Source organism: Gossypium hirsutum, chromosome D12, assembly GCF_007990345.1.
Source record: "Gossypium hirsutum isolate 1008001.06 chromosome D12, Gossypium_hirsutum_v2.1, whole genome shotgun sequence".
NCBI classification, from domain to species: Eukaryota; Viridiplantae; Streptophyta; class Magnoliopsida; order Malvales; family Malvaceae; genus Gossypium; species Gossypium hirsutum.
This window is the reverse complement of record NC_053448.1, coordinates 2,158,890-2,166,343: the sequence shown is the minus strand read 5'-3', so window position 1 is coordinate 2,166,343 and position 7,454 is coordinate 2,158,890. Positions and strand designations below refer to the sequence as shown.

The 7,454-nt window shown below is 37.9% G+C and overlaps 1 long non-coding RNA gene across 1 annotated transcript; it reads right to left on the bottom strand.

Annotated features, from left to right (window-relative positions):
• Positions 1-1,098: 1,098 nt before the first annotated feature.
• Positions 1,099-2,021, bottom strand: LOC121224618 (uncharacterized). Its single transcript, XR_005922210.1, has 2 exons — positions 1,837-2,021; positions 1,099-1,376 (listed from the first exon to the last, which is right to left on the bottom strand). It is a non-coding gene; the product is annotated as an uncharacterized lncRNA (long non-coding RNA).
• Positions 2,022-7,454: the final 5,433 nt, after the last annotated feature.

Sequence of the window (7,454 nt, the reverse complement as noted above, 5' to 3'; positions counted from 1 at the left end):
TAAGGCCCACCTTGTTCTGTATTGGGCTAAAGCCCACATTGTTCTGTTCTGTTACTGATCTGGGCTAGGCCCAGCTATTAATGATGTTGAGAATGGGCTAGGCCCAATTGATTCTGTTATGGGCTGTGACCTAAATGATATTGTAGTGGGTTTTGGCCAACGTATGCTCTGAATTGGATAGTACCGTTACTGATAAAAGGGCATTGGCCCTGACTGTTTCTATTTTTTTTTCTGTTTCTGTATACTGACTGTTTTTTAGTAAGGGGATTACACATTGAGTTTTCATAAACTCATCCCGTTTATTAATTGTGTAGGTAATCCTTAGCATTAGGAGGATCGGTGTTGCGAGGGACTCAGAGATGGCCACACAACTCCTATTGTTTTCGATTTTCTTTTAAGTTACCTACTTATAAGTACTTATATTTTGATTTGGTTTGTAATAAAGCCTCTGTTAATTTCTGGTTTTAAAATTGGGATTGTCAGTTTATTACATTTTCTATCCGTTGAAAGAAGATTGCGGTTTTCCAAAACAATAATTATTTTCGAAACACTACGCTTTCACAACTTAACTTTTAGATATCACGTTTTTGTAAATCATTTGCTTTAAATTAAGCTTCCGCAACAACAAGGTTTTGAAGGTAATAACTTTTCTTTTAAAAGGAATAACTTTTTAAATCACGATAGCTTGTGGTAAAAAGTTTTGAAATTTCAAGAAGGGTTTTTAATGAAAACATGGTTTTCGAAAAACACTTCAATGTAACACGCTAGATTTGGGCCTGACTCCTAGGCCGGGTTTGAGGTGTTGCACTCATATTCCCTTATCGCTCCAAAATTGTCTCGGGCCTCAAAGCCCCAAAAACATAACACAATGGTGAGTACTCACATTATCCTATGGCATACCAACTATATCTAACAGTCTCAAAAGGTCACAGGCCAAAATATCTACAATAAAATATGTATATACTTACCATTTTCTGCACACTTTCACTGCATATTTACATCTTTAACACAACATCATCACTGTCATTTGACATGTTTAACATGCCTACAATTAACACATTCACAATAGTTATCACAAACATATATCTCATATCACACTAACACATTAAAATACATAATCCATATTGCATAATCACATATCTCACAAAATTAACGAAGGGAATAGAAAAGCTTACACTCGGAACTTAGAGTAGTGGCTTAAGCTACTCCTAGGCTCTCATTTAACACTATGAATCGTGTCTACAAGCAACGATTCCAAACACTCACCTTTTGCGCTTTCGCCTAGTCGCCGAAAGCCTAAACTAACGTTTCCTTTTCTTTTGCCTTGCTCGTCGAAGGCTCCAACGGTTCCAAATCTTCACCAAAATTAACCAGACCTAAACAATCAAAACGCAGATCTAGGTTTCTTCCTCTTGGAACTAAAATTTTTGAATTGCAAATTCGAAACCCAAATATCTTATTATTGACTCATTTCATTTGCCTCAAATTGATTCCAATCATCTAATTACTTATCTAAAAATAATTCCCAATCTTTAAACGACTCCAAACTACTCAGAATCACAGTTCCGAAATTTTGACATACAATGACCATCTTTCATGAAAACTCAATAAAACTTTATAATCTTTTAACGAAACTTTAAGAAGAGTTTAGAAACCTTCCAATCACATCAAAACGAGTTGAAAAGCACTTTGAAACATCGATTTCATTCAAAATCCCAAATTTCACCATTAACGACCCAAATTTCAACATTTATTCAAAACTTTTGATTCAATGGATAAAAACTCAATTTAAAAGGCTAGATATCATAAAAAACTAATAGGAAAACGAAACATTACCTTCATTGGGAGAAAATCAGATGTTTGGTGTAAATCTAAGAAAACCCACAAGTTGCACAATGGTAAAATCAATGATGCTTTTTTATGCTTTTCTTGAAATTCTAGGGAGGTTTAACGCTTGGTAGTTAATGGAAACCAAAAGAATTGAAATAAGTGAATGTTGCTTGGGGTTTTCAAGGGATGGAAAAAACAATTGAGGAGAAGAGATTTTCGTGAGTCTCCGGTAGGTGGGGAGAAAAATAGGCAATTTTTAAAAATTTAGGATATTTAGCTTTGTGGTACTCCTAACTTCAACTCAATTTTCAAAACAATCCGCTTTTTAAATCAAAGGTCTTTTCTACATTATTTTCAAAAATTGATTTAATTTTCTAAAATCCATAGTCGAATATATTTTTGGGTTACCATACTTCTAAATTTCCGAACTCACTCGGAGCCAAAATCCCCTAACTACCCTCAAAACTTCTAGGCCCAATTTCGGTGTGTGGCATAAAGAGTCAAAACTCAATTACAAATTATTTGAGCTCTTATTATATATGTCAAAGCGGTCTCTCTACTAGCTTGACATAACCCAAACAGATTGTATATAAAATCGATTATTTGAAATGAATGAAAATGACGATTAAGAGAAATAAGTCGCATCACTATCTGCAGCGAATTCATTTTCTCGCTAAGTAGAAAAAGATGACTTAAAGATTAAATTAATTTTTTTGAATAATTATTTAATTGATTGAAATTAATTTATTAAAATTTGATGTGAGAATTAATAAAATAGTTGTGATAGTTTTATTGAATGGGAAATTAAATGTATTTCTTCATAAATTTTAATGCGATTAGAATTGGGTTGAAAAAGTAATTTAATTGAATAAATAAATAAATAAATTTAAATAAATAATATTTTGGGAAATAGAAAAATAGTTATTAGGTAGGTTAAAATTATATGTATTGGTTAAAAGTTCAGAAAACACATATAATTATATCCAGCACACGAGACGAGCCCAACAGACCTATCTCATTCAAGAAAGGCAACAAACCATAATGCAGAATAAGGTGTGCCTCCACCCTCTTAGTATTCCAGATAAAGGAATATTGTATTATTTTGTTGGTCGCCCACCAATTGACCGTGCGACATCTTGGTTGTCACCAACCCTCTAACCATTTGAGCTGAGATCCTCCAGGCAGATCTAAAGATATTCCTCGCAGTCAGGACCGCCTCCAGAGCCAGCACGCGACCAACGCGCAACCTCTAAAATTACGTGAAAATCTCATTAGTGATAAGACTCTTTTGAAATGCACGCATGTCTTCACTAGGGGAAGACCACCTGGTAGGGAACCCAAAATCTTAGCCAAGGATGCTGCGGACTTGGATATACTTCCCCCGTTTCAGTCAAATATTCTTACACTGATTTCGTATGATCGTCCTCGCCTTCCAACGAGGGGAAAAGTAGTAGAACTCCGCTGACCCCCCACATTAGTCCCCTTCAACTGATACAGGTGCTGGAAGACAAAGAGCATCGGCACTTCACCGCGCTGGCAGCTATTGAGAGAGTACGCCATTGCTAGCCACTAGGAAAAACTAGAGAGTTGGCCAGGAGCGAACCGGTAATCCTTGAGGAGGTTACAAAAGAAGAGATGCAGGGGGAGGTGGAATCTCGCCTCTATGTCATGCAACGGGAGAAGGAAACTATCATCCGTTGCCTCGCACACACGATGCGACCTTGAAAGAATGGAAAATTCATAGGCAAAGTGGGGAGGCTTGATTCCCCACATAGCTAGAGCCCGTTCCATTTTCTTCGGCGTGGTGGTGCAGATGTAGGGCTTCTCAGTTACAACGACTGGAGTTGGATGGACCGAGACAATATGGTTGTGGGATCCTTTCATCTTCACCATGATTTGAGTAAAAAAAAAAACAGAAATGGAAACTAAGAAGCAAAAAGGATTTGTGAAAATTACCTCAATTCCAATTTGTAGAAAATACCAAACAGTGAAGAAACCTAAACCCTCGAAGATCCCCTTTTAATGAGAGTTTCCTTAAACCGTTCGGATGGCTAAAAATGAACCAACGACCCAAATGTGAGTAAGAAGAAACGATTCGTCTCTCAACGGTCAGATGTGCGCACCCAATATTTGGATTCACTTATGGCAAGGCAACTTTTATGCACCACGGCCCGCGGCGTACCTTGTAAGCTATGTTCGAAATAGACCTAAGGCCCACCATTTTATAACATCCCTTAGGCCCATTAAGGGGGGAGTGGATTGTTAGGATTTGGTAACCGCCAGCCCAAATGACCTAATAGGATCCGTATCTCTGACCCGGATAGACCCGACCAGGAAGAAGAATGTTTGCCTACAGAGATAGTTTGCTAGGGACCTCGTTGGGATGCTAGATGTTGGCAAAAATAGCTCGCGAGGAGAGCTCGCCTAAGCCTTGCAAGAATGAGATCGTGAGCTATGTCCATAGAAGGGATCGCGAGCCTTACAAAGGACCCCCGCTCGTCACTAGCGGGCACGAGGCTCACTGGAGGAGTCAATCTTAAGATAAAAAAGGACCGCGTGCTCCGCAGACACGCGTCCAATAAGCCAAGGGATGCCCAGGGAATGTCAGTACCAGAGACAGGGAATGCCAGTGCCATCAACCCTAGGACCGAGACAAAATCGCGGGCCCTATTGTGAGCTGTAATAGTAACAGAAGGAACATGTATAATATCATACGAGAAAAATATTACTCAACACAAATATATAACTCAATAAATGGAAGATCTAATTGAAGGAAAACCCAACATTTTGTCAATAGAGAAATCAAACAGAAGAAGTTCACGCATTTGCTGAGTAGCAATATTACCATTGAAGCATCCCCATGAAATCATGTTCAAACAGGGAAATAAATGAGAAGATTACCCGGTAGGTAACCAGTTTCTTGGTGTCAGAGTTCGAATTAGTTTCAATTGCATGAACTGAAGCACGTCTGTTAAGAAGCAAAGAAATGTAATTTAAAGTTATAAACTGGGATACCATTAATATGATAAGTCAAAACAAAAGAGTAAAGGTAAGAGAAGTAAACAAAAGAAACAGCAAAATCCTAACTATTCAACATGTTAATAATAATAAAAAAAGTACCACGCAAGAGTATCAAGGCAAATCAATGCAAACTTAATAAAAGCTAGGAAACCCATAGTTCAACATGTTAATAAAAAAAAAAAGATTAGCATGCAAGAGCATCAATGCAAACTTGATAAAAGCTTGGAAACCCATCTTGAATTCGAACCGCCCTTCTGATTAGTTTATCTTCTGAAACTGGCATAAATGGTGGAGGCTAGACCTTAGAAAACCTCTTTTAATTGCTTTTATTTTTTGTTAACTCATTTTAACGACCTGGGGTTGATTTAGAAGTGGGAGACTAGATTCAAAATGAAAACCTAACTTAATCTATAGCTAGGGATGTTTCATAAATATCCTGGATTGGATGGAAACTGTTATACTTAATTCATTGCTTAAGGGATAGCCGGAATATAATGTTAATATTATATGAATTATTATTATTAGATACATTTTCAGAAAAATGGATTCAGATTAAGAAATTAAAATTGTTTCTACTAAAGTTTTGAAGTCTTGTGAAGCACTTGTACTTGGTTCTGTTGCTTTCAAAACAAGCTCTTTTAGTGTTCTAATCCTTTCTCTCATTTGCTTCCCGTGTTCATGTCCCAAAACGATCTTCAAGCTCTTGAGTACCCCACTCTTAGTGAACACATGCCCCTCAACTCTTAACACCAATTCCCTTAGGCCCATTAAGGGGGGAGTGGATTGTTAGGATTTGGTAACCGCCAGCCCAAATGACCTAATAGGATCCGTATCTCTGACCCGGATAGACCCGACCAGGAAGAAGAATGTTTGCCTACAGAGATAGTTTGCTAGGGACCTCGTTGGGATGCTAGATGTTGGCAAAAATAGCTCGCGAGGAGAGCTCGCCTAAGCCTTGCAAGAATGAGATCGTGAGCTATGTCCATAGAAGGGATCGCGAGCCTTACAAAGGACCCCCGCTCGTCACTAGCGGGCACGAGGCTCACTGGAGGAGTCAATCTTAAGATAAAAAAGGACCGCGTGCTCCGCAGACACGCGTCCAATAAGCCAAGGGATGCCCAGGGAATGTCAGTACCAGAGACAGGGAATGCCAGTGCCATCAACCCTAGGACCGAGACAAAATCGCGGGCCCTATTGTGAGCTGTAATAGTAACAGAAGGAACATGTATAATATCATACGAGAAAAATATTACTCAACACAAATATATAACTCAATAAATGGAAGATCTAATTGAAGGAAAACCCAACATTTTGTCAATAGAGAAATCAAACAGAAGAAGTTCACGCATTTGCTGAGTAGCAATATTACCATTGAAGCATCCCCATGAAATCATGTTCAAACAGGGAAATAAATGAGAAGATTACCCGGTAGGTAACCAGTTTCTTGGTGTCAGAGTTCGAATTAGTTTCAATTGCATGAACTGAAGCACGTCTGTTAAGAAGCAAAGAAATGTAATTTAAAGTTATAAACTGGGATACCATTAATATGATAAGTCAAAACAAAAGAGTAAAGGTAAGAGAAGTAAACAAAAGAAACAGCAAAATCCTAACTATTCAACATGTTAATAATAATAAAAAAGTACCACGCAAGAGTATCAAGGCAAATCAATGCAAACTTAATAAAAGCTAGGAAACCCATAGTTCAACATGTTAATAAAAAAAAAAAGATTAGCATGCAAGAGCATCAATGCAAACTTGATAAAAGCTTGGAAACCCATCTTGAATTCGAACCGCCCTTCTGATTAGTTTATCTTCTGAAACTGGCATAAATGGTGGAGGCTAGACCTTAGAAAACCTCTTTTAATTGCTTTTATTTTTTGTTAACTCATTTTAACGACCTGGGGTTGATTTAGAAGTGGGAGACTAGATTCAAAATGAAAACCTAACTTAATCTATAGCTAGGGATGTTTCATAAATATCCTGGATTGGATGGAAACTGTTATACTTAATTCATTGCTTAAGGGATAGCCGGAATATAATGTTAATATTATATGAATTATTATTATTAGATACATTTTCAGAAAAATGGATTCAGATTAAGAAATTAAAATTGTTTCTACTAAAGTTTTGAAGTCTTGTGAAGCACTTGTACTTGGTTCTGTTGCTTTCAAAACAAGCTCTTTTAGTGTTCTAATCCTTTCTCTCATTTGCTTCCCGTGTTCATGTCCCAAAACGATCTTCAAGCTCTTGAGTACCCCACTCTTAGTGAACACATGCCCCTCAACTCTTAACACCAATTCCCCATATTTCCTCCACCACACGTCCATTCATCCAGGGATCCCCAAACATCGGTCTGCAGATCATTGGGACTCCATTTGCGACGCTTTCAAAAACACGCCTGTTGAAACGAGTTTCCCTTGCTTGCTTATCCTTTTAATAAACCCATTCGGTAAATGATGCTTATGGTCATCCTTGAGACACCAAAGATATGGAATGCCCCTCTCTTCAACTGCCTCCGCTAAGGCTTTTAACTCCAACCCTGCTGGCGTTGCCGCTGTCCCAAAGCTAATATACTCAACAGACTTGGAACTTTGCTTGTCTAA